General features: G+C 35.1%; 1 pseudogene; it reads left to right on the top strand.

Annotated features, from left to right (window-relative positions):
* Nucleotides 1–14,995: 14,995 nt before the first annotated feature.
* Nucleotides 14,996–15,783, top strand: LOC110689968 (annotated as a pseudogene).
* The last annotated feature ends 8,114 nt before the right edge of the window (nucleotides 15,784–23,897 follow it).

Here is a 23,897-nt window from a genome sequence, read left to right as displayed (position 1 = left end):
GACTGATCACTACCCTAGGTCGTGCCGGGTGCTTTCGGGGTACCATAGTTCAAAGGAAATAAAAAGAAAAGTAAGAGAACAGACGGTTACCTGAATAATTGAAGAATTGATGAAGTTGTAAAAAGCAGGTATCTGAAAAATTAGCCGGCTTGTCAGATCAGGCGGTAGGCTAGAAATGTCCAAAATGTCAGAGCAAGTTCAGGGATCCGAGTGCTCTCTTTCAAAGATTTCAAATGTGAAAATAAACCTGAAGTCAACATGCCCTTATATAGGCAAAAGGAGAAGTCGAAGGGTCACTCCCAAATTAAAAAATGAGCGGGAAAAACCCTCGGCCACTCGCCAAGCGACACCTGTAGTAGGCAAGTGTCCGCCTACATGGGCCAATAGAAGTCTGCCACGTGTCAGGAGTTGATCTGTCCACCATGGACCAATTGAGTCACGCCACGTCGCCTTCGTATGCCAAATAGGCCAAACGACCACCTAGGCCCAATTTCCAAGGGAAGCCCAGTCAGCCCTAGGTCAACCTAAACCTAGTGTTTGGCACGTTTCCCAAGGTTATAAATACTCTAATTAATCCTCATTAAAGGGGATTCAGCAATTAATAACTCTCACCTAAAGAAGCCTAAACACACGTGCATACTAATTGCTAGACCAGACTTAGCATTATTTGCACTTTCCGATCACTCCTCCCCTAGAGGAACCAGATCACCCCCTCTTTACTTTCCGCACTTTTTACTCCACATACAAGTACTAAATTGATCGTCGGAGGCGGAGCTCCCACCACCCGGAGTCTCCGTTGTTTTGCAGGTACAGGCGCACAGATCCAGTCCCGGAATTGTAACTCTCCCGCAAGACACCAGAAAACCCCGAAACATCTACTATTGGCGATCACTTGAATTAAAATCATATTAGCCTAAATCAAATTAATTATCTTATTAGGCGTGATTTCAAGTACAAATTCCTTTTAAACCTGCAAAAAGGGGCGTGATCAAGCAATAACAACAAATCATAAATAATCAAGCAATGTATAATTGATGACACAACAATCATCTTCATAACATCAAAACATTAAAACAAGATAAGCAAGATCCTAGGCATAATACTAAACGGATTAATAACAAATCCTAGCATGTCACTAATAATAAAGATTAAAGCATTAATGACATTAAAAATCTTAATTAACACTCTAAACATGATACTAGGAATCAAAATCAACATCTTAACACGATACTAGGAATCAAAATCAACATCCTAACATGGTACTAGGAATCAAAATCAACATCCTAACATGATACTAGGAATCAAAATCAATATCCTAACATGATACTGGGAATCAAAATCAACATCCTAACATGATACTAGGAAATAAAATAGTATTCTAAGCATGATTTCTACATCAAAAGAATAATTAGGTAATTGAATTATTTACTTTGATGCCTCATATCTCTTTCTATCAAAACAATACACACATTAGTAACTTCAAGAAAGATTAAATCAAATAAACAAATCAAAAAAGAATTTAAATATAGATTTGGGACCAAACTCTCAGAACTATCAACCTTTCACGCCGAGGTTGAAGGCAACGTCGAGAAGGGCAAGGAGTATTCAAAGCTCGTGAGGGAGGTATGGTGTTTGCTTGAGAAAAGTATCAAGGATGTGTTAGGATGTTTAGGCTAAGAATATGAAAAATCAAGAGAGAGAGAAAGTATTAGAGAGGGTATTGATGATGATTGTTGGTGATCAAGCTTATTGATGATTGAAAACAGGGTGAAACGACCTCTATTTATAAGGAAAAAAAAAAGGGTCGAAGAATCAGAAAAGAGTCAGAATCCGAATCGGAGTAAAACATGTTCTGTCGTGGCGCGATGGTGCTGTCGCTTAGCGATGGTTTTTGAAAGACCGAATCCGTATGGAATTATATTCCCAATCGGATTGGGTTAACCGAATATCCGTACGTATTCTATTTTGACCGGGATTAGGATCATTGAAAAACAAATGTTTTATTCGATGTAAAATTCTTAAATCTTTATCTTTTCAAAAATAAGATAAATTAGAATCTTCTAGAGGATTCTAGAAGCTAATAATAAATCCTAAGGGATCTAGGATCGAAAACAATCTTCTAGAGGATTCTAGAAGCTTGTAATAAATCCTAATTGGTTTAAGATTGGATTAAGGTTAATGGACCCTCCACATGGTCATTGGGTCGTAGATAAGGCTTGTTCGAGCTCGGTTTAGTATTTTGGCCATAACTTCTTTGTTATAAGTCAGATTTGGGCTTATAATATATCGTTGGAAAGAACTTTTCAAGCACCATCCAACTACACAATAATTGGACTAAGATCATAGACCAAAATAGACTTGTTTGGACATTTTATAAAGTGGACACGAAATGAATTATTTTCAAAGACACGAAATGAATGATTTTGGGTTTAAAGACACGAAATAAATTAATTTGATTTAAAACATTTTATGAAAGGCTAGGAATGGTCAAGGCTAAAGGGAATTCACGAGACTCTTCAACTCTTTCACCTAACTCAATAATCAAAGACGTGAAAGGTACTTATCACTAGGTTTGGTTTTTGGGGAGACACAATTAGGTGTCTACAGAAGCCCCCACTTTGACTGTGTTTGGAGAAACGTAAGTTTTGAAAACAAAAGTCAAAGTAGATCAAAAGGGACGGAGAATGAATCATAACGTTCTGCGATCCTAAATCATTCTTTTTAACGTCGATACTTGCAAAACGTTAATTCTACAAATAAAGGAGTTAAGAAACGCGTATCTTGCACCGTCGGGTACACATCTCTGCGCGACATCGATTTTCTGATTCAAACTCCAAATTATCAGGAAGTGATAACGAAGATCGTTGTGCTTCGGCATCTTCTCAAATCAAAGTGACAACCTCCAAATTATCAGGGAGTGCCGTCGAAGATCGCAGTGCTTCGCCATCTTCAAATCAAAGTGACAACCTCCAAATTATTAGGGAGAGTCATCGAAGATTGTAGTGCTTGGCGATCTGCAACCTCCAAATTATTAGGGAGAGTCTTCGAAGATCGCAGTGCTTTGCGATCTGCAAATCAAGGGGGACAACCTCCAAATTATCAGGGAATGTTGTCGAAGACCGCAGTGCGTCGCTGTCTTCAAATCTTCTTGCCTTCACTCCTAGAAGCGGCATCCTCTCCAGCTTTGGAAAGTCTGCCGTAAAAACCCTATCTCTTAAGGTTTTACCGAGCTTTAAATTGATTTTTGTAGAAATATTCCATCTTAGGAATTCTTTATGATCACTACTCAATCAATGTACTCCACCAATGCTTAGGTGGACTCAACCAATGCTTAGGGGGACTCAACCAATGCTTAGGTGTATCGAAATGTGCCCAACCAATGCTTAGGCGGACTCAACCAATTCTTAGGTGTATTGAAATGTGCTCAACCAATGCTTAGGTGTATTGAATATGCTTAGGCGTTCTTGAACGTGCTTAGCCAATGTTTAGGCGCTATCAAAGGTGCTTAACCAATGCTTAGGCGTTATCAAAGGTGCTTAGCCAATGCTTAGGCATACTCAATCAATAAAGTGATCGTCATCAGGCCGATCATCAATCAAACATGATCGTCATCGGGCCGATCATCAATCAAATCCAGATCTTTGGTAAACTGCTCATCACAAGGCTTAAGGAAGAACAATTTGCTCATCACGAGACTTTGGAAAGAATCGATTGCTCATCACGAGGCTTAAGTAAATAATTGTTGTCCAGCAAATCAATCTGCAGGAATTCAAGTCCAACGTGCCATGTCAGGTTTCATCGTGTGGCGACAGTGTTTTCACGCCGCGTCAGGGTGTATTGCGCTGCGTTAGGAATGGTCAAGGCTAAAGGGAATTCACGAGACTCTTCAACTCTTTCACCTAACTCGATAATCAAAGACGTGAAAGATACTCATCATTGGGTTTGGTTTTTAGGGAGACACAATCAGGTGTCTACAATATGCATAAAAAATATGAACATATATATGCATTTCAGAAAGTGACCATAAGCATTCAAAATATGAACATAAGCATAAACAGACAAAATAGTTTATGAACATTAAGAATATTTATCATATGAACAACAAATATTAATATCATGAACATTTCAAAACATTTTACGAACATAAGGTATCCGTTTGATTTCACTAAATTTTCGAACAATTCTAATAAAAATTTCGAACAACAGAGTATCGAAAATATTCAAACAAAATTAAGTGATATTCATATAAATTCAAACAAAATTAAGTGATATTTACATAAAATTACCTTTTTTGGGAAAATCCGTTTGATTTTTCGTCTCATCTCGATTGTCCATGGTTATTTTTTAGGAGAGAGAGTGAATTGTGTTTGATTGTTAGAGAGAGAAAATCACAGAGAGGAGTAAAGAATTTCAAAAAGATAAGTTTGAAAGTGACAATTTTTGTAAAAAAAATTATATTTAAAAAGAATTGTTGTTGGAAGTGACGCTTTTGTATAAATGACGGTTGGGTGGGCTGCATTTTAAAAATATGTTCGGTTTTTTGGGTGGGCTCGTTTTGGTTTGGGGCTTTTTTTAATGGGGCGCGTTTGAAATTAGGCTTGTGGGTTGGTGTTGCAGCTTAGACCAATTGCTACTCTTTACTCTCTACTCTATAAATACCTTCCAAAACTCTAAAATTTCCCACACAAAGAGGCTTAATATAAGATTTTATCAAAGTAAGTAATCTTTTCTTTATTTTCTTTTTCTTTTTTTCTTATTTTTCTTTCTTTTCTTTCTTTTTTTTTCTCATTCTTTCCTTTCTTTCTTTTGTTGTTGTGCGTGGGATTTGGACTTGAGGTCCTTCACGCTGCCACGTCACCACCGACAGAGCCACCTCTGGCGACCACCTAGCTCACGTCGTCTAGCCACCCACGCCATCCACTACGGTGGTTCTCCCTTTACTCTCCTCTTGTTTTTAATTTCTTTTAAGGGCATGCTTGGATTAGGGGTAATATATTAAGGGGTAATAAAAGTCAAACTTGATAAAACATAAGTAATTAGAGGTGTTGTTGTAGGAGATAAGGTGTTTACAAATGAAATTAGATAGTTGTGCCATGAGGAAAAGAGAGAGATGGAGGAATTATTTAATTCATAATGAGGGTAATAGTTACCCACCCTCCCCCTAGTGTAACCATTACCCCCAAAATGAGGGTATTAGTTCCTCTTTCTTCACCTCATACCACACCATCACTACATAATTTTTCTTACAATCACATCATCACTATCTCCTCTTTCCCTATATTCACTTTCATTATGCTTACACTACAAGAAAACAACTCAATTTCGGCGGAAAAAATCCATCGGAATCATTGAAAATTCCGTCTGAAATCAACTTTCCAACGGAATTCCGTCGGAAGGTTCTGTCGCGAAACTTTTTGTAGGAAATTCAACCTATTCCGAGGGAAATTCCGTCGGAAGACCAGTTTCCGACGAATTTATTCTATCGGCGTTGTTTTTTACTTTAATCGAGAGTCCGTCGCAACCTTCCGACGGAAAAGATTTCGTCGGAATATACCTCTTTCAACTAAATTTTTCGTCGTAAACTGCTTGCTTCTGACAGAAATTTCCGTCGGAAAAGTTAATAATAAAAAAAAAACCAGCCCCACCTCTAACCCTTACCATACCCAGATCCACCACTGCCCACACCCCTGCTCACCAACCCAACCCACCCCACCGCCACCCCCTAACCCTTAACCCCCACCTACCAGAACCGTACCACCGTAACCCCATTAGCCACAACCCACCGGAACCGTACCACCATAACCCCACCCCAACCCACCCAACCACCGTAACCCCACCCCACCCCCTAACCCACCACGACCACCACTGAACCCTAACCCACCTAGCCCAGATCTATAAAATACCCAGATCTAAAACAAACGGCCACCCACAAACACCACCCAGACTCACGCCACCAAACCCACGAAACCACCAAAACCCTAACTAACCCTAACCTACGCCACCAAACCCCACGAAACCACCCAAAAATTCACACATCGCCACCCACCACCAGCCCACACATCACACACGCACACATAACAACTCAGAGGCTCAAAATTTAAAAAAAACAAAGAAAAAAAACTCAGAAAAGCGAAAAATTAAAACATAAACATACCTTGAATTGAAATGGGCTTTGAATTTCACCATGAAAATGGTTTAACAAGGTCAAATTCGGCCATGAAAAGTCTAGATCTAGGCTTTTAATGGTCAAATTTGGCCTAAAAAGCCTTTGAAATAAAAAAAAAATGTTGACGTTGTGCAGTGGTGGTGGTGGAGTTGGTTGCGTCGTAGTGTGCGGCGGTGTTGATGTTGTTGACGTTGGTGTGAGATACGTTGGTGTGAGAAGGAGGAGAAAGAAGATGAGAGAAGGAGGCGAGAAAGATGAGGAGAGAAGGGGAAGGAGAAGGATGAGAGATAAGAGGAAAGAGAAGGGTTGGGGAAGGAGAAACATAAGGGGAAGGAGAAGAGATTCAGAGAAGAGGAGAGGAGAAACAGAAGGGGAAGGAGAAGAAAAGAGGAGAGAGAAAAAGAGGGGAAAGAGGCGGAAATATTAAGGAGGGGAAAGGATTAAAGGGGTTTATTTCTTGCGACGGAAATTAATTCCCTCGGAACTATAGGCTTCCGACGGAATATTCCGTCGGAAAATATATTCCGATGGAATATTCGGTCGGAAGCCTATAGTTCCGAGGGAATTAATTTCCGTCGCAAGAATTCCGAGGGATTTTCCGTCGTAACGTACCTTTTCCGACAGAATTTTCTGACAGACCCTAATTCCGTCGGAAAGTTCGAATTTTCCGACGGAATTAGGTCCGTCGGAACTATTCCGTCGGAAAACGGCCTATTTCTAGTAGTTTAGTTTGACTTTTATTACCCTAGTAATACATCTCCCTCAATTCAAGCATGCCCTAAGTAGTGTATATTTTGGGTTTTTGATTTTAATTATTGAAATATGATCAGTATATTTTATAATTATGTTTTGATGATTAAAGAGTATAAATTTCATATTATCAAGTGTTTTAATTTAAGACTTCTTAAAGTATTTAAAGTTAGGGTTTTAATTATCAAATTATTGATTTTTAGGGTTCTAACTAGCAATCAAATTGGAAGTTTTGTATACACATTGTTTATAATACATAATTAGCCCTAAAGATTGTGTTTTTATGAAGTTTTAATGAGTTTTTATTAAAATAATATTGCTGAAATTTATATTTAAGCACTACTTTTGTGTTTTTATAAAAAGAGTTTAATTACCTATAAGTAGAGAAGTTTTTAATTGGTTTTAATGGAATTTTCAGATTTATTTGAAAGGTTTAAACCTTAAAAAGTATGCTGGAATTTTTATATAAACACTACAATCAAGTTTTTACTTTGGGGTTTTAATTACCAACTTAAAGAAAGCAATTTGAGGGTTTTAAACCAAAATTCAGCTTATTAGAAAGGTTTTAAAGTGTTTAAAAGTTGTTGAAAATTTGTGTAATCAAGGGATTAATTGAGTTATGTACTTGGTATTGTAGGAGGCTTTAAGTTGGAGTTACTTTTAGCATTGCGGCTAGTTGGAAAGACGATTTAAGGTACGTATGCGCATAGGATGTATTAATTATACGTAATACCATGTTAGGAAGTTAACTTTGGTATCAAGTATGAGATTAGTATCATGTTAAGTTGTTGTTGCGATATTTGGAAAAATGATTGATTATCCATTTCTTATATGTAAGCATGTGAGTATGTTGAAATTATTATTATGAGCTTGATACAAGTTAAAAGAGATTGAATCATGTATATTGTTTATTATACATTATCAAGAACGCATGTATTTATTAAGCAAGCTTATATATGTGTAAAAGAGTTAAAGTTATATTTATTGAGCATGATTTATGATTTTATTCTCACCCATATATTATTGGAGTTAAGTCAAGAAAGTTAGTTTATATATTTACTCACCCACATAGTCAAGGTCGAGTCAAGGAAGTTAGTTTGTTACTCACTCACATAAGTTGAGATTGAGTCAAGAAAGTTTAATAGTATATTTTATGCACCAAGGTAGTAATTGTGCAATTTTGTGCACAAAATTAGGCAAAGAACCTTAATTAAAATAAATTGTATGTGCTCACTAATTAATTCAAGAATGAAATGGAAGTTGTGTTGATTATTATTATGTTTGCCCTGATTGATTGGTTGGAGTCATCACAAGTTAAATTGTTAAATCACGATAAGTGTAAGAGGATACAAACCAAAACTCTTAGAACGTATATACCTTGAGTATGAACACATATAGGGAGTTATGTGACTTTATATTTGATCATAGCTTCTACAGGGGTACATACAGGACGCTGTACTTTCTTTTATTATCAATGCGCTGGAATTGTGTCATAAGTGTGACATAGTAGGTGTCAATTGGGGTAGCTCCCTAATTGGAAGTTCAAATGAGCTATTTTTAAGAAAGGAAACTTGTTCGCTGCGTTATCCAAAGCTATATATTAACAAATTAAAGTAGAGTCATGAGTCAAAGGTAAGTTGACTTGTGTTGCATGAAAATCATGTTTTATTTATTTATTTAATTATTTGTTGTATATTGCTAGGATATTCATGTTAGTGTGATTATTCTTATTCGTGCATATGTACTCAACTTTTATGTTGATTCGTACTTGTGTTGTGTTTGACTTTTCATTGTATTGGCCCGACTATGACCCATTTTATATGACTAGTAGTGAGGTTGAAATGAAGAGAAGTATAGGTAGAAGGAGCATATCAAGCATGATGGGATTGTGTGAAGAGGGTTATATGTTTCATTGTTTTGTTCTAATTGTATTAGATTATTTATTTTATTGTTGACACTAATATGTAATTATTGTTTTAATATTTTAGTTTGGTTTTAAAAAGGGCCTTTAATGGTTCCAAGTTATTTGGTTGATGTAAGTTGGTTTTAAAGTTGAGTTTGGTTTTATTAAACTTTATTTTATTTGAGTGTTTGAAAGGTAGTCTTCCGCTGTGTGACTTTGAAAAGCCGCCTTACTCGTTATCACGGTGGCGGTAATACTTAGGTTATTTCCTAAATTGAATTTTAATAAGGGTATTTTTAAAGAAGGAAATTTCCAGGGTATTACAGTGGTAATTATCAAATTTTCCTAAATTAAATTAATGCAAGTTAATTATTATATAAAATCTAAACAAAATCTAATTAATTATTCAGTAGGACCGAAAATTCCATGCTTCCTATTATTATTTTCTCAAGATTTTCGGGCCACTTAAATAATAAAATAAGATTTTATGTAATTAGTTTAGGAAAAACTAACAATTAACATTCAATTTTTGGTTTTTATGAAATAAAATAATTTGGAAATACATAGTAAATTTAACCTAATAAAAATCAGACTCACTTTGCCTAGAAAGTAAAAAAAATTATGAGGTAACTCGTTTAGGAAATCTTTATTAAAATCGGACCAAAATAATTAAATAAGAAATACCTTTTAATATTTATTAAAATATCTGAAAATTATATACTATAAGTATATATTTTCGGTTTTTATAAAATAAATAAGTGGATAATAAATCCAAAATCTAAAATAATAATTAAGTTTGAAAATAGATTTGGTGCCAAAATTCGAATACTCTTTTGGCTCCAAAATTCAAATAACTAACTAAATTACCAAATACCTTTATAGAAAATAATAAATACTTAATTAATTAGAAAATATTTATGAAAATACGGGGTATTAGAGTCAATTTCGCCAGTATTGGCCTCACTACTACAATTCTTGTCTTTATGTTGGGGGATTTTGGCGCAATTACATTTTGTTTTTACAGTGCTATTAGTGTTGAAGTAGATTTGTTTGAAATTGTAAGTTATTTAAGCTTACTCATGGAATCCTTTTTCTTGTTTCCATTTAACCTTGATGGTGTAATCAAGAGAGATGATAAGGTATTTGCTTTTTACGCTTGAGAAGCTAAGGCGTCCCAATATTAATGCTCACATTAGGTTCTATTCTGTCTTTACCTAAGCCATCAAATTTTTACATTTTTTCAATGCACTCTGCAACAAAAATGCTAATAACATCAGTATTTGGGTTCCATGGCTGTGTATAGCAGATATAAATAATCGAATTATGCTGAATAAGTGGAAATTCATATAAAAAACTTAACAAAGCTGACTCTTGAGGTTGATTTTCATTTGCTTCTCTAACTTGATTATGCGTGAGTGGTTTACTTGATTTAATCATAATTGCAAATTTTTTACATTGCACTTGCAGTTTGCACTTGAACCACACACTCGCACATGCACTCAATAGTCAACACCACCCCTGGATGGAATTTAAGTTTTAAACCATGTTGTGTCAGTTGGTTGGCTTAAGAGGGAATCTTTTTTTTTTTTTTCATGTGGACCCAAATTAAGTTTGTATTATGGTACATTGCTCAAAATCATGAATTTTAATTGGTATCCCATTTTATGTTTCAAGTGGATATATGAAATCAATTGCTAGAGTGATTGCAAATTCGATTAGGCAGCCAAAGCAAGGTATTGGAGGCACTACAAGTTAAATATGAATCTATGTGAACATAATATAAAAAGAAATTATTGTGTGATTGCAAATTCGATTAGGCAGCCAAGGCAAGGTATTGGAGGCACTAGAGGTTAAATATGAATCTATGTGAACATAATATAAAAAGAAATTATTGTGTTATAGGCTTATAGCAAAAGAAAACCCCTATTTTAAATAATTAAATATAGCGTGGTTTACCATATTGACGTATCGTATATATGCAATTATGTTACATTAGAAATTCAACCTGTTAATATTCTTATACTGATGTAGGTGTATTAGGGTAAGTGTGAGAGAGGGACGGACTGCGACATAGATTAGTTGTGAGGAAGGGAGCTTGGAAAATAAGGGGACTGAGAGTGATATTATGGTAAGGATGAGGAATTGTTAGATACTAGATTATAGAAATTAGGATGTGTTATTTAAATTTCGTTCACTAAAAATGTGAAATTTCGTCATATATATAAGGCATGAAGGAGGGAAATAGAGAGAAATTAGGGACGACGCACTATTATGATTTATTTTATGGAAAACCAAATTTTCAACAAAATAGGCAATCAAACATTTTATGAAACATGCAAATTCATAATAGCTGTCATCAAAATAAAGCTCAGCTCATTTTTGATCAAATATACATGATGCAAAATTATACAGATTTATGATAGGTTTTTCAAAACTTAATACATTCTAATAACCACTTCTCTTTTGTAATTTAAATTTAAAACCCGAATGATTTAAAATTTAAATTATATCTGAACAACTTACTCATAATATCACGACTTATGAATAAAATTGAAAGATTTAGTTTTATCGGTGTCCTATATTAAATGTATCTACCTCTTTCGTTGCGGCTAATACTCGCAAACTTAGTTTGGGTAATCAAGTAACGACATTCCCCAATTACCAACGACGACGATAACAAGTCTTTAATCTATGCTATAATGATTTTCACTTTTTGCTTGACTTAATTTGAATGGTCAATAATCAATTTCAAATCTAAAAAAATTGTTTGATCAATAGTGTTACTTATTAAACAAACTTGAAAGAAAGTATTGGTTGACTATAGCTTATACCGTAATTATCATAAACCTTTTAATGTACTTATAATAAACAATCGTAATTTGCATTCTACTAATGAAATTTTTCGCGCGCACTACCACGACTAGTGTAGACACCTAAAAATGTTTCTTAAAACTAAACTCGATGATGAACAACCTTTTACCGCTATTATTGGTCGGGTCGAATATTTAATCTCGAGAGTTCTTAAGGGATGTATTGTGGAAGAATAGGGAAGGCTAGAGCATAAGAGAGAGAGAATGATTTTTTTTTCTTTTTTCCCCCAAAACTGAGAAATCAGTCTCGTATTTATAGAGGAAATGAGCAGGGTGATGCACGAAACCCTAGAAAATGATATGTGCCGCGGAGAAACCCTGGAAAATTGTCGTGACACGGTGCAATTTGCTAGGACACGGTAGGAATTGTCGTGGCACGACATTTCTGGCGTGACACGGCAAATCTATTTTCCAGAAATCCTTCCAAATTCATTTTTAACTTTTTTCTTAAGCATTAAGTACGTGATATTTAGACGTCATTTCAGCTGTATCGGGCTAATTTCAGGTTTAGGGTTTTATTATTTTATTAATCGGGCTCAATTAATAAACACACACGAAATGAATTAAAAAGGGTTTGAGCTGAAATGTGAGTTGGACTAAATGCTTGGACTGATTTGTGGACTAAATATGTTTGACCGAATATGGGTTTTAAGCACTCCCGATATTAAATACTCAACCTGACTAATAATGGCGGTAAAAGGTTGTTCATTATCGGGTTTGGTTTGGGGAGACATTTTTAGGTGTCTACAACTAGTAAACCTTTTTAAGAGTCTAATGCTCGGTTACGGTTCCTTTAACTGCCAACTTTCATTTTTGCCCTTACCGTGTGCAATTACAATGCTACACTGCAATTACTAAAGTGTCTTATTTTTTTTTTACACGGAAATACGGAGAGTCCCCTTCCTATCACATGAAGGGTGGGGTGAGCATCGAACCCAGGTTACTTGTGGGCAGATGAAGGGACAAACCGTCCCTCCATTCCTTGATCCTATTAGTGAAGTGTCTTGATTGCTGGTGTTTTCCCCCTCATTTTTCTTCTCCTTTTCCTGAATTTTCCTCCCTCCTTTACATTTTACTTTCAGAATTTTGTCCTTCTTGTCTTCATTTTCCCATCCTTCCACTTTCTCACTCCTCCTCTATCCCAATTCGCACACCTTAATGACGACGGCGGTGGTAATCCTGGCTTTGTAATTAGCTGCAGTTGAATAGAATTGCGGATATACAATTCACTGCTTAATTTTTTCAAGCTTTCTACATTACTCAATTCAACTGTTGCAATTTTTTTTTAAAAAATTTAATTCTAATAATCCCACCTTTTTTTGGTTCGCTGTTAATAATCCTACCTATTGATTATTATTTAATAATCTCACTTTTAGGTGTCATTTACTTCTACTGCTCCCTTGCGACCGGTTACCTGGCTATCAGGTAATTTTATTTTATTTTATGGTTTTTTTAAAAAAATTTCTATTCTTCCTCATCCTCTCCATATCAAATTATCAATAGCTCCTCTAACAACAATGGTGGCGGTTATTCAGCCATCTCGGTGCCGAGATTTAACCAGAAGCAGCAGTAGTGGTGGGGGTTTCATGCGTTGGTGAGGTGGCTGGAAGGTAGCAGTCCCATTAAGCCCCAACTAACCACCATTCAACATCGAAGTGTCCCAATTCTCTACTACCCATTTCTCAATTAAATCTAACGACCACTATAAATCCACAAGAACAAAAAAAACGATTAGCACCCAATTAAAATTAAAAATACTCATCAAGAAAAAAGTAAACCCAACACATTCTCAGCCAAACCAAGCTGAAGAACCCCATTGGGATTATCAATTTCATGATAAGCATCCTTCCGAGCCCTGTCAAGGAGTAAGCAGAATTGTTGGGGCCAGCAATCATAGAAGCTCGAGAAGAAATAAGAGCAGGCCTAATAGAGAAATGGGAAGAAGATAGATGAAGCTCGACATTGGAGGAGGTTTTGGGGGTGGGGGTTTCGTGCGTTGGTGAGGTGGATGGTCATGGCTTGGGTGGGGGGTGGTCATACATGGGTGAGGGAATTTGTGGGTATGAGTGGCCAGTCTGTGAGTGGGGGTGGCTGGCCATGGGTGGGTGTGCTCGGTTTCAGGGGGTGGCTGATTGGCCGGAATTAACCGGGGGGAGAGAAAGGAAAGAGAGAAAGTGAGTAAGGGAAAAGAAGAGGGAAAAAATAAACCCAAATTTTTTTTTAAAATAAAAATATATACTTTTGGACACACGTGGTATGTTAACTTATTATACCGATTACCAACAAGTTAGACTAGTAAAAGTGAATGTCCTCAAATATGGGATTATTAAGAGCAAACCGGCAAAACGTGGTATTATTAGAATTATTTTTTTTTTTTAATTTTTTTTTTTTATTTTTGGATTTACTCAATTGATGTTGAATTGATGGGCAGTTGCTCCGCCTCTGGTGAGCGGCTGTTATCCTCGACGAGAGACGGAGGTTCATGGTTATTTCTGGGTAAATTTCATTATAAATTTTCCAAAAGTTTGCAGCACCGAATTTTAGCTTATATGACGTAATTTCCTACTTTTGTGGTTATTTCTGGGTTTCATTCATTTTTGTGGTTCTTGTCAATTTTCCTACTTTATAAACTTTTTTTTTTTTTTTTTTTTCCTCCAATAATTATGCTTTATATAATCTAAGAGCAGAATTTTACAGATTTGAGCATCTGGGGTTTGCAATAAGTTAATCATTATCTTGTTTGATTAATCAAATCTTTGTTTTTGGTTTGTTTCACAAGTTTGAAACAAAATCATCCACATTACTTTTGATTATTTTAATTATATTAATTGCCCACTATGCTGTGATCGGTGTCTGTATAATTTCTGCTACTAAAGTTGGTGTCAAATTCACTCTATCCAGATACCCTTTAGCATTTATGCAGCAGCTTACTAATTATTTGATACATCCTGTGTTAATATTCTTAAATTATTACTCTTTCCGTCCCATTTATAGTTCACAATTTGCCTTTTTCACGGGAGTTAGGAAAAGTGGAGTATCAGAGTAGATTCTTTGATTTGAAGTTAAATCCGTGTCGGTCAAGGTATCTACAGATTGCTCCTCTTTAAAACGACTTTGTTAAGGTTTTTTCCAAGATAAATTCCTATTATCTAGCTGACCCCTCATCAAATTGTTAAGATTGCTTAGATTTTTCTCCCACTTAGAAAGTTGGGAGTATTATATATAAGTATAGTACGTTGTGCAATCACTTGATACAATAAATCCTCAGATATTGCACAATATTCTTATTGGTTAGTATGCCATTAAACGAAGTATGATATACTATTTGCCTTAAGTCCAGTGCTTTCCTTCTTGATATCTTCTTTCTCATTCATTTTTGCTGTCAAGTCTTTGTTACCAATTAAACTAGCTAAGATGAGGGTACTTTTATCCTTTTTTTTTTGGGTAGATTATCTTAGTCCCTTGTATGTTATATTAGAAATAGGGGGCTTGTTTTTGGTGTTTTTAGGCTACTTATTTGAGTCTAGTGAGAAAAGTTCATACAATGGAGTTTGTTAGGGTGGAAGATGAGGAAATATCAGTTTTGGATTTGCCAGACTTGGCCTTGGTTATGATCTAGACTGGCTTTTACTAACTGATTTGTGCAGCTTGGCTGTGGTATGAGAGAGTTGAGAGGAAAATATAGGAGTAATCATATATATGTGGGAGAAACATATGAAGAGCAAATGGGGAAGAGTGATTGGCCTGGTAATGCTGCTCTCGTAAAATGGCATGAACGTATGGCCCTTAATGAAAGGAAATTTCCTTAGGTGGTCGCAATAATAAAGGAAAATAGAAATTATTTTAGTTTGTGGCCCTTTTCATCATTGATTAGGCCAAAATTGATAGGTAAAAGTGAGCTTAAGGGTTGTTTACCACTTGATCCATTCACGGGTTGGTATCTTTGTCTTGAAAGCGGCAAGGGGTTCCCGTCTCATGTTTATAATCGTGAGGTGTACACACGTTTTTCTGTATAGAATTGCATATTATAGAGGCATGATTAGCTGTTTTGTGTTCATTATTTATAAGCATAGATTGTAGGCCTAAACAATTTCTGTTAATGCAGGATGGACATGATGGATTTGTGCTGTCATGTTATGATGCTGAACTTAGCTACAACCCAAATCATACATTTTCCAAGCTAGGTTAGATGAAGTACATGGTAGAAAGTTATCAATTTTTTATATAATTTGACCTTGAATTTTATATTTTTGAGTAAATGAATTGTTGGGTCTGATAGTTTTATTGGGAGAGTTTGTTGATGAAGTTGTTCTTATGTCCTTAAGGTATACCCTGCATGGCCGAAAGACCGTAGAGGAAAACACATCCTGGAGTAGAATCAAAGCACCACCTGTTGATAATCCTGCATATGAGCTTCATGTGTCTGATTGTCTGGATGATTTGAAGCCAGGAGATCGTTTAGATATACAGTGGAAAAGAAACAGAGAATATCCATATGGTATGTTTACTAAGCCTTTTGGATCCCGGATGTGTAGTCGAAAACACTATTCTTCATCTATTAGAATTACTATCAGCAAACTTCTTTGCTATTCTCTGATGCTAAGTATTTGCTGTTAATGTGTTACAAGCTGGTGGTATTGTTCATATTTGGCTCCACATCTATGACAAGCGTTTGACTGAATATTTTGCTTAAAAATCTACTGAACAAATTGTGAGGAAGATTATATATTACTTGAACTAATTTACTAAATTAAAAATGATTCTTGAAATATTCTTTATTTTTTTTTATTTTTTTTTTATAACTATGCTGGCATAAAAATGAATTTGTGGTTGGTATTTTTGAATGACAAAAATTGTTGATTTGCTATATTTTGTGAAAGTTCTTGTTTGGTTAGAGGGTGTCTATTTCTTGTGATTATTTGGTTTTATGAATTTGTTAATTGCTTTTACCTTGTTATTGGACCTGATGTATAGGTGGTTGTTTACTTATATAGGTTGTTTATTGCTAAAAGTTATGTGGGTTTATGAAATTCTCTTTTGTAAAAGTATGGAGTTAATTTTGATTAGAGTTTGTTTCTGAAAGACTATGCTGATCTGTTAATTTCGATTAGAGTTTGTAATTAATTAAAATTGCCGAAGGTTGATAGTTTTGAGTTTTGATTGAGTGCATTTTTTTTGTGACTCGGGAAGCGACTTGGTCATTTTGTCTGCGGGTTTTGTGCTTTGCCTTTTGTCACCTTGTTTTTTTACATGGTAAGCTTTTGTGGTTCTGGCTTTTTATGTGTTTTGGTTTGTGTTTAGAGTTTTCATTTTTGTACATATTGCTGATTATTTTTGGGTTGTCACAAGGCTCATAACTACAAACCGGTGGTGTGCTTAAAGCTTTATACTTTGTTTTCTTTGATGGAGTTGCTTTAATTTTTGTGGGTTTGATTGAAATCTGCAATTGAGGGATTGTCTTTGGTAATATGCTAGAGTTTTGGTGGTTGGTGCTAATGGGTTGGGATGTAATTAAATTGTTTAAGTACTTGGATTCATCATGGTTATATATGTAAGAGCACCCTTTACTTACCATATAACCTAGACATTATATTTTTAGAGGAAAGCTAATAAGACCGACGTGCAAGTATACTCAAAGAATTTTATTAGAAGTAAATCAGAGATGTTTTTGTTCATTGATGATCTTTGCTTCTTTTAATCTTTTATTTATTTATTTATTTATTTATTTATTTATTTTTTAAACTTATAAGAATCTAAAAACAATAGTAAAGGAAAAACAATTTAATCAGGTCAATTATTGTGGTTGCCAATGATAGTGAATTTGTCTATTTGATCTACTTACTGTAGGTTATTATAATTTTTTTTTCCATTTATACTTTTGTTTCCCCTTTACATCATTGTGTTTGTTTTGTAGGCTAAATTATTGATAAGTCTAGGAGACAAAACTTTTCTTACAGCACTAGGACAAGTTGCTTTGTATTCCGAAGAGGAGAAGAGCATATGAAGCCCCTTCTGATATTTAATCTCCAATGGAGGAGGTAAGTGGTGTCTGGACGAGATTTGTATTGACACTTTGTTTTGTAGATTGGCATTAAGATTGTCCTTTGACTATGTTATTCTTGGTGACTTCTTAAATTGCTGAGATAATTAATTCCTATTGGCTATTTTGAGGCAAGTTTAACTTTTTACTGAAATATTTATAAAAATGATTGATGATTTGTTCACCTGTTTGTTAATAACCCAAGCTAATTTTTGCCCTGGGTTGATGCAGCATTCATCGACATTGATACCAGTAGCATTCATGTTTAGACGAGCTGTACAAAAGTCTACAGAAAAGGAATGATCAGGTAAAAACTCTGTTTCCAAGAGTTAAGATTACTTTTTTTTTTTTTGGAACAACTTAGAGGTTGTTTAAAATTGTTAAGACCCTATGGGCTACGAGTAAACTTGGTTTGAATTAGCTTTAATTGTCTGAAGTAAATACTGATTAGGGTTTTAAGTTTATTAAGATTTTTATCATCAAATACGTTTCATTTCATTTACCTTGCATATTTTATTTGTTAACCTATGATCTATTTTTTCGTTCTTAGGAGGTGTGCTAAAAGCCTAAAACTTATAAGTGACACTCGGAATTATTGGAGGATACTTATATGGTAAATATGTGCATTGTTTTAGATATGGGTAGTTTCAATAAGGATACATATTGGCCTTTGATGTTGTGTTGCTAAAACTGAGTATAGTAAGTTGTGTTCTCCATACAAATAGAATATGAGAGAAGAATAGAAAGCAAGAGGGGATAAGTGAGAGAGAGCGGATGAGGGAACCGAAGTGGTAGAGAGAGATAAGGAAAATGTGACGGTGAAGAGGTCAATTATAAAACGAGGAAGAAATAAAAAAAAAAGTACTAAAAGACTTAAAATTTGCAAAAACATAAAAGACTTGAGTGATATTAAGTGTAAGAGGGATAAGGAAGTAAAGGCGGTTGGGGGACCAAGTGATATGGAGTGTACATTTGCTCTATGTGTGTAAAAATAAAAACAAGTTATTACAAAAGGATTAAAGATACGAGGGCATAGAAGTTATAGAAGTATAGATACGTTGGAAGACCCAATTTAGTGTGACATCATGCACTTGCTACAACTGGCCCCAAGGGAATAAGTGTCTGACTTCTGGCATTATAGATGTTTCAATTCTGGTCAACTTCCTTTCTACACAACTAATTTGCATTCTATTGAGTTATTTTGTTATATTGCGACTAAGGTCAAGGTTTAAGTTGTTCGGGTAAAAACTCTTTCCTTATAATAGTGCTTTGGGCGAGGTAATTATTTACTTTTTTTTTTTTTTTTTTTTTTTTTGAAATAAATCAATTCTTCTTAATAAAGAGTCATCCGGCATCTACAAATGAAATCTAAATTAACAAATACATAAGATTGAATCAAATTAGGGTTTCTTTCATCAAAGCTACGATCGTTGAAAAGATCTTGCACTGTGGTACATCTCTCGTACACATCGGTGGAATATACAGCCTTTTCGAAGAGACGGTCTAACGATTTGTTGTAGCCGTAAGGATAATCTCCATCTGATTCGTTTGAACGCATTTGAAAACTCGACAACCGTTGCGATCCCGAACAAATCTTTACCAACGAAATGACAATAGGGCAAAAGATGATTACCTTTTTGATATACCCTAACACACGAACAAACCCTAAACATAAACAAACAACTAAACTAACAAAAACTAACGACTCCACCACAAGGAGACACTCCACCATAGGGAGACGGACAAATATCTACACTACTCGTGTAGATTTATTGAAAACTAAATTGCAAAACTAAAGAAAATTAAGGGAAAAGTGTCGGAAATAGTCTAATTTCCGAAGAAATTAGACTATTTCCGGCCTAAACAGCCAAAATTTTGGAGAAACCCTAGGTAATTATTTACTTGAGGTAACTATTTTAATTTTAAAAAACAAAAATAAAATGGAAACCCCAAATTAGCAAGAACACGATTCATTAATCCAACAAAACCCAAATCACATGTTATTTTTATGGCTAATGAGCACAAGGCAGCCATGAGTAGTCATTTACTTGAGGTAATTATTTTTTAATTATAAAAAAAAAGAAAAATAAATTGGAAACCCCTTAATTAACAAGAACAAGATTAATGTATTGCACTTAGTTTTTGGGGATTTATAGGGATTATTTGTGTTTAAACTTTTTGTCTAATTCAAATACTCCGTAGATGTTTGTTTGTGTTTATTTATGCTATGGAAATGCTTAACTTCAAGTTGCAGAAATAGACATAGAGGAAGCATATATTGTGATCGAGTGAAATCATAGAAGCAAAGGAATGGTTATTTAGAAAAAGAATTAGGGGCCATTTGGTTAGGGATAATCGAATAAGGGAAAGGGAATGAACAAGGGTAAATTCCTTTGTTGTGTTTGTAATCCAATTTAATCATTCCCTTTACCCTTCTTCATTCCCCCAAAGTCCTCTACTTTAATTCCCCACAACCCCATGGTATTTCAATTCCCTTTCTTGAACTACCACACACCATCATTATACCATCACTGTCTCACCACCCCCACTGCTCACCGATACCATACGTACACCACCACAACTCTGCACGTCAACTACCACCACCTGGCGGCACCCACCCTACAACCATCGCAACCCTAAACCCATTCCGAAACCAGCCCTCCAATCCACCCAAAACCTCCCCTCTCCCAAAAAACATAATCTCACCCAAAAACCACTAGACTTGGCAATCCAGACCCAGACCCGATGACCCGACTTGAATGACCCGACCCATGACCCGAAATTGACCCAAAAAACGACCCGAAACCCGAAATTGACCCGACCCATACCCGACCCGAAAATGGAGTTGATATGATCCTAGCCCGACACCCTAACTGACTCGACCCGAAGTTGACCCGACCTGAAATTGACCTGAAGTGTTTGACCGGAACAAACCCGATACCTGAAATTAACCCGAACAAACCCGATATCCTAAATATCCCTAACTAAAATTACTTTATAATTGAACTAAATGTCTAATACCAAAAATAACTCAAATTGTTCATCTTTAACCGTAGCTAAGCTCATAAACTGGTTTGGTAGTTCTTATTATAACAATAACTAAATATAAAATTATTGATTTGAGCTTGATCCACAAATAGAACAACTCAAACAGGACCTGACTTGATTTTGACATGACCCATATATGACCCAAATATACTTGACCTGAAAAATGGTCTGACGCGAAATGACCCGACTCGAAATTGACCTGACCTGAAATCCGAAATGACTCGACTCGACCCATACAAAACCCGAATGTTAACTGACCTGAAATGACTCGACTTGAAATTGACCCGACCCATACTCGACCTGAACGGCCCATTTGCCAGGTCTAAAAACCACCCTCATCCATCCCATTTAACATACTCTCACTTTCATCCATACCATAATCGAATTGGTATGGCACAAAGGAAAGAAGTTATTAAGAAGACTATCTTTCATTAGCTTCAATTTTTTTACAATTTTTTTTAACATATACTTCCTCCGTTCTTTATTACTTGACTTGTATTCCTTTTTAAGAAGTTTCTTTTTACTTGACTTGTATCCTTTTTTGGCAAATTTTACATTATACTTTTCCTTATTTACCCTCAACTTTTAAACATAAATAAATATTATACCCCATTTTACCCATCTCTCATCCCCTCTCACCTCAGTCTCAGTCACAACTCACAACCCACTTCTTCCTCCCTCCTCACATTTCACCATGGCAGCCACCATAATCATGGCGCACCACCATCAATCACTACCTTAATTTTTCTCTTCACCAATAAGACTCCTCCCTCTTCCACTCAAGACCCTCGCGCTCATAAACCGGCTTAATTACATCATCGCTGACTAGCAACCTCCGCCTTCATTACATCGTCGCCGTCGAATCTGGCCAAAAGTTCCAGATCCAAAACCACCATAGCCTAATTCGACCTCCAAGCTTTTATTTTCTTAAATAGTGCTCATGTAATCATGTATACGATGGTTGTTGTTGGATATTTTCTCTCTCCTCTTATTCCTTTATTTTTGCGGTGGTATGTACGACGGTGTAGCTAGATGTGATTTTTTCAAGTTTGAGGAGGGTATGATGGTTGTGGTGGTGGCATAGGGGGCTAGTGGTGGAGTGAGAGGGTACGGTGGCTGTGGTGGCGGCGTGTGGGGCGTTAATTTGGTGGTGGCATAGGGATTGTGGTGGCGGCGTGAGGGGATGTGGTGGTGGAGTAAGGGGCTGTGGTGGTGAGGCTGAAAAGTCAGTGAAGGGGAATGTTAGTGTACAGGGGTAGCTTGGTCTTTTAGCTTTTTAGTCCACTGTTTCTTAATTTGTGTGCCTATTTGTAATGGGTCAATATATATATATATATATATATATATATATATATATATATATATAGCTCATCACATGAATTTATTATGGACAATAATTTGTCTAAAAGTACAATCATGTATAATATTTTAATGGCAATATTTACCTATAAATAAGTTCACTATCTTGTGAACTATGGAAGAAGAAGTAAAAAATAACAACCGACTTTTTTATTTGTTCTTTTACTCTCTTCTATTTTCACAAACATACAATACCATTCTATAGTTAGAAAGTCATCTTTTAACACGTTATCAGCACCAATTCCTAGTCAGGTATATTATACCTACTTATCAAAATTATAACAAATAAATACTATCTAGTTCTAAATGCTTTGAGGAGTATGCTCTATAGGTACCCATATTTTGGGATCCTCTATACCAGAAACTCAAATATTTACTGTATTATATATCACAAAAAAAAGGAGGCAAAACATCGGTGAAAAATATTCTCTTATAACTTATGAATTCATTACTATCTCCCCTTATTTTTATTCATGTTGGTAGTTCGGTTTTTGTTTGATTTATGCATGTTGATATTACATACTCACCTTTTTTATGTAAAATTTAATTTTAGTTATTATAATTGTTTTGTAGTAACTTTGCGTACATATTAATAACTAAATTGACAAAAAGATGCAGCCTTTTTATATTTATTATTTTTCTTTCTTTTACGCATTTTTTGTGTTTATTTCGGTTTTCGAACCCATGATCTTTTGTAAATATTAGGGCTCTCGAACCACTATGGCTTGCATTCCCAATGTGATAACATTTTACAATTATAAATACTTATATTTGGACCATAATATTGCCAGTACATTAAACTGTTATATGATATTTTTACAATTGTACAAAACAGTAACAGATAAACATACCTCTATAAAAGGTAGATTTTCCTCCGATTTTCACCACAAATCCTTTATCCTTTCCCATTTTTTTATCTAAAAAAAATCACCCAAAAAAAAAAAAAAATTCACTCCTTCTTCTCCAATATGTTCCCCGACGGCAACCAAAACACTCAAAACACCCACACCTTCACCTTTAAAGAAGATTTAAGGAAGATAAAACAATATCTTCTTCTAATTATGGCGCTTGTAGTTATGTTAGTAGCACTATTAATTTTTGTCATTATGTACAAGTGAAGTTTGTTTATTTTGTCGGTTTAGTAGATTAAAAGCGTGTTTTTGTTTTATTATGTTGTTTTGTTGTTAATCATCATTGTATAATATTACCATTATTATTATAATTATAATTACTACTGTTGTTGTTGTTGTTGTCGTCGTCGTTTTGCCATTTATGCGACTAATATGATTTATTTTTGCCTAATTATATAATTACTCACAATAATAAACCAAGGGGGCGAAAAGAATTATATTATTTATGGTTTATTATCGTTAAATAAATTTAATTATCACGTGTGTCATTAACAAACTATAAATATGGAATAATTAAACATATGTGTTGTACATATGATTTATTATTATAAACTAATCATCACATGATTTGTTATAGTTAAAATGGGAGATCTTATGAAAAGACAATTCAGCATCCTAGATTTATCTAGAAAGAAATTTTTGGAATGGAAAGTGGATGTCATGATGAATTTAAAAGCTCAAGGGGTTGTTGGAGCACATTGTTAAATATAATAAAAGTCCTTCTGGTCAAACAACTGATACTACCACTTCTACAATGACGGTTGAAAAACCTGTTACTGAATAAGAAAAGGCAAAAGCCTTAGTGTTACTAAGGCATCATTTACATGAAGGTCTTAAAACTGAGTACATG

Source organism: Chenopodium quinoa, unplaced genomic scaffold (genome assembly GCF_001683475.1).
Source record: "Chenopodium quinoa cultivar QQ74 unplaced genomic scaffold, ASM168347v1, whole genome shotgun sequence".
In the NCBI taxonomy this organism is placed as follows: Eukaryota; Viridiplantae; Streptophyta; class Magnoliopsida; order Caryophyllales; family Amaranthaceae; genus Chenopodium; species Chenopodium quinoa.
Note: the sequence above shows the minus strand (reverse complement) of the source record. Positions and strands in the feature narration are given on the sequence as shown.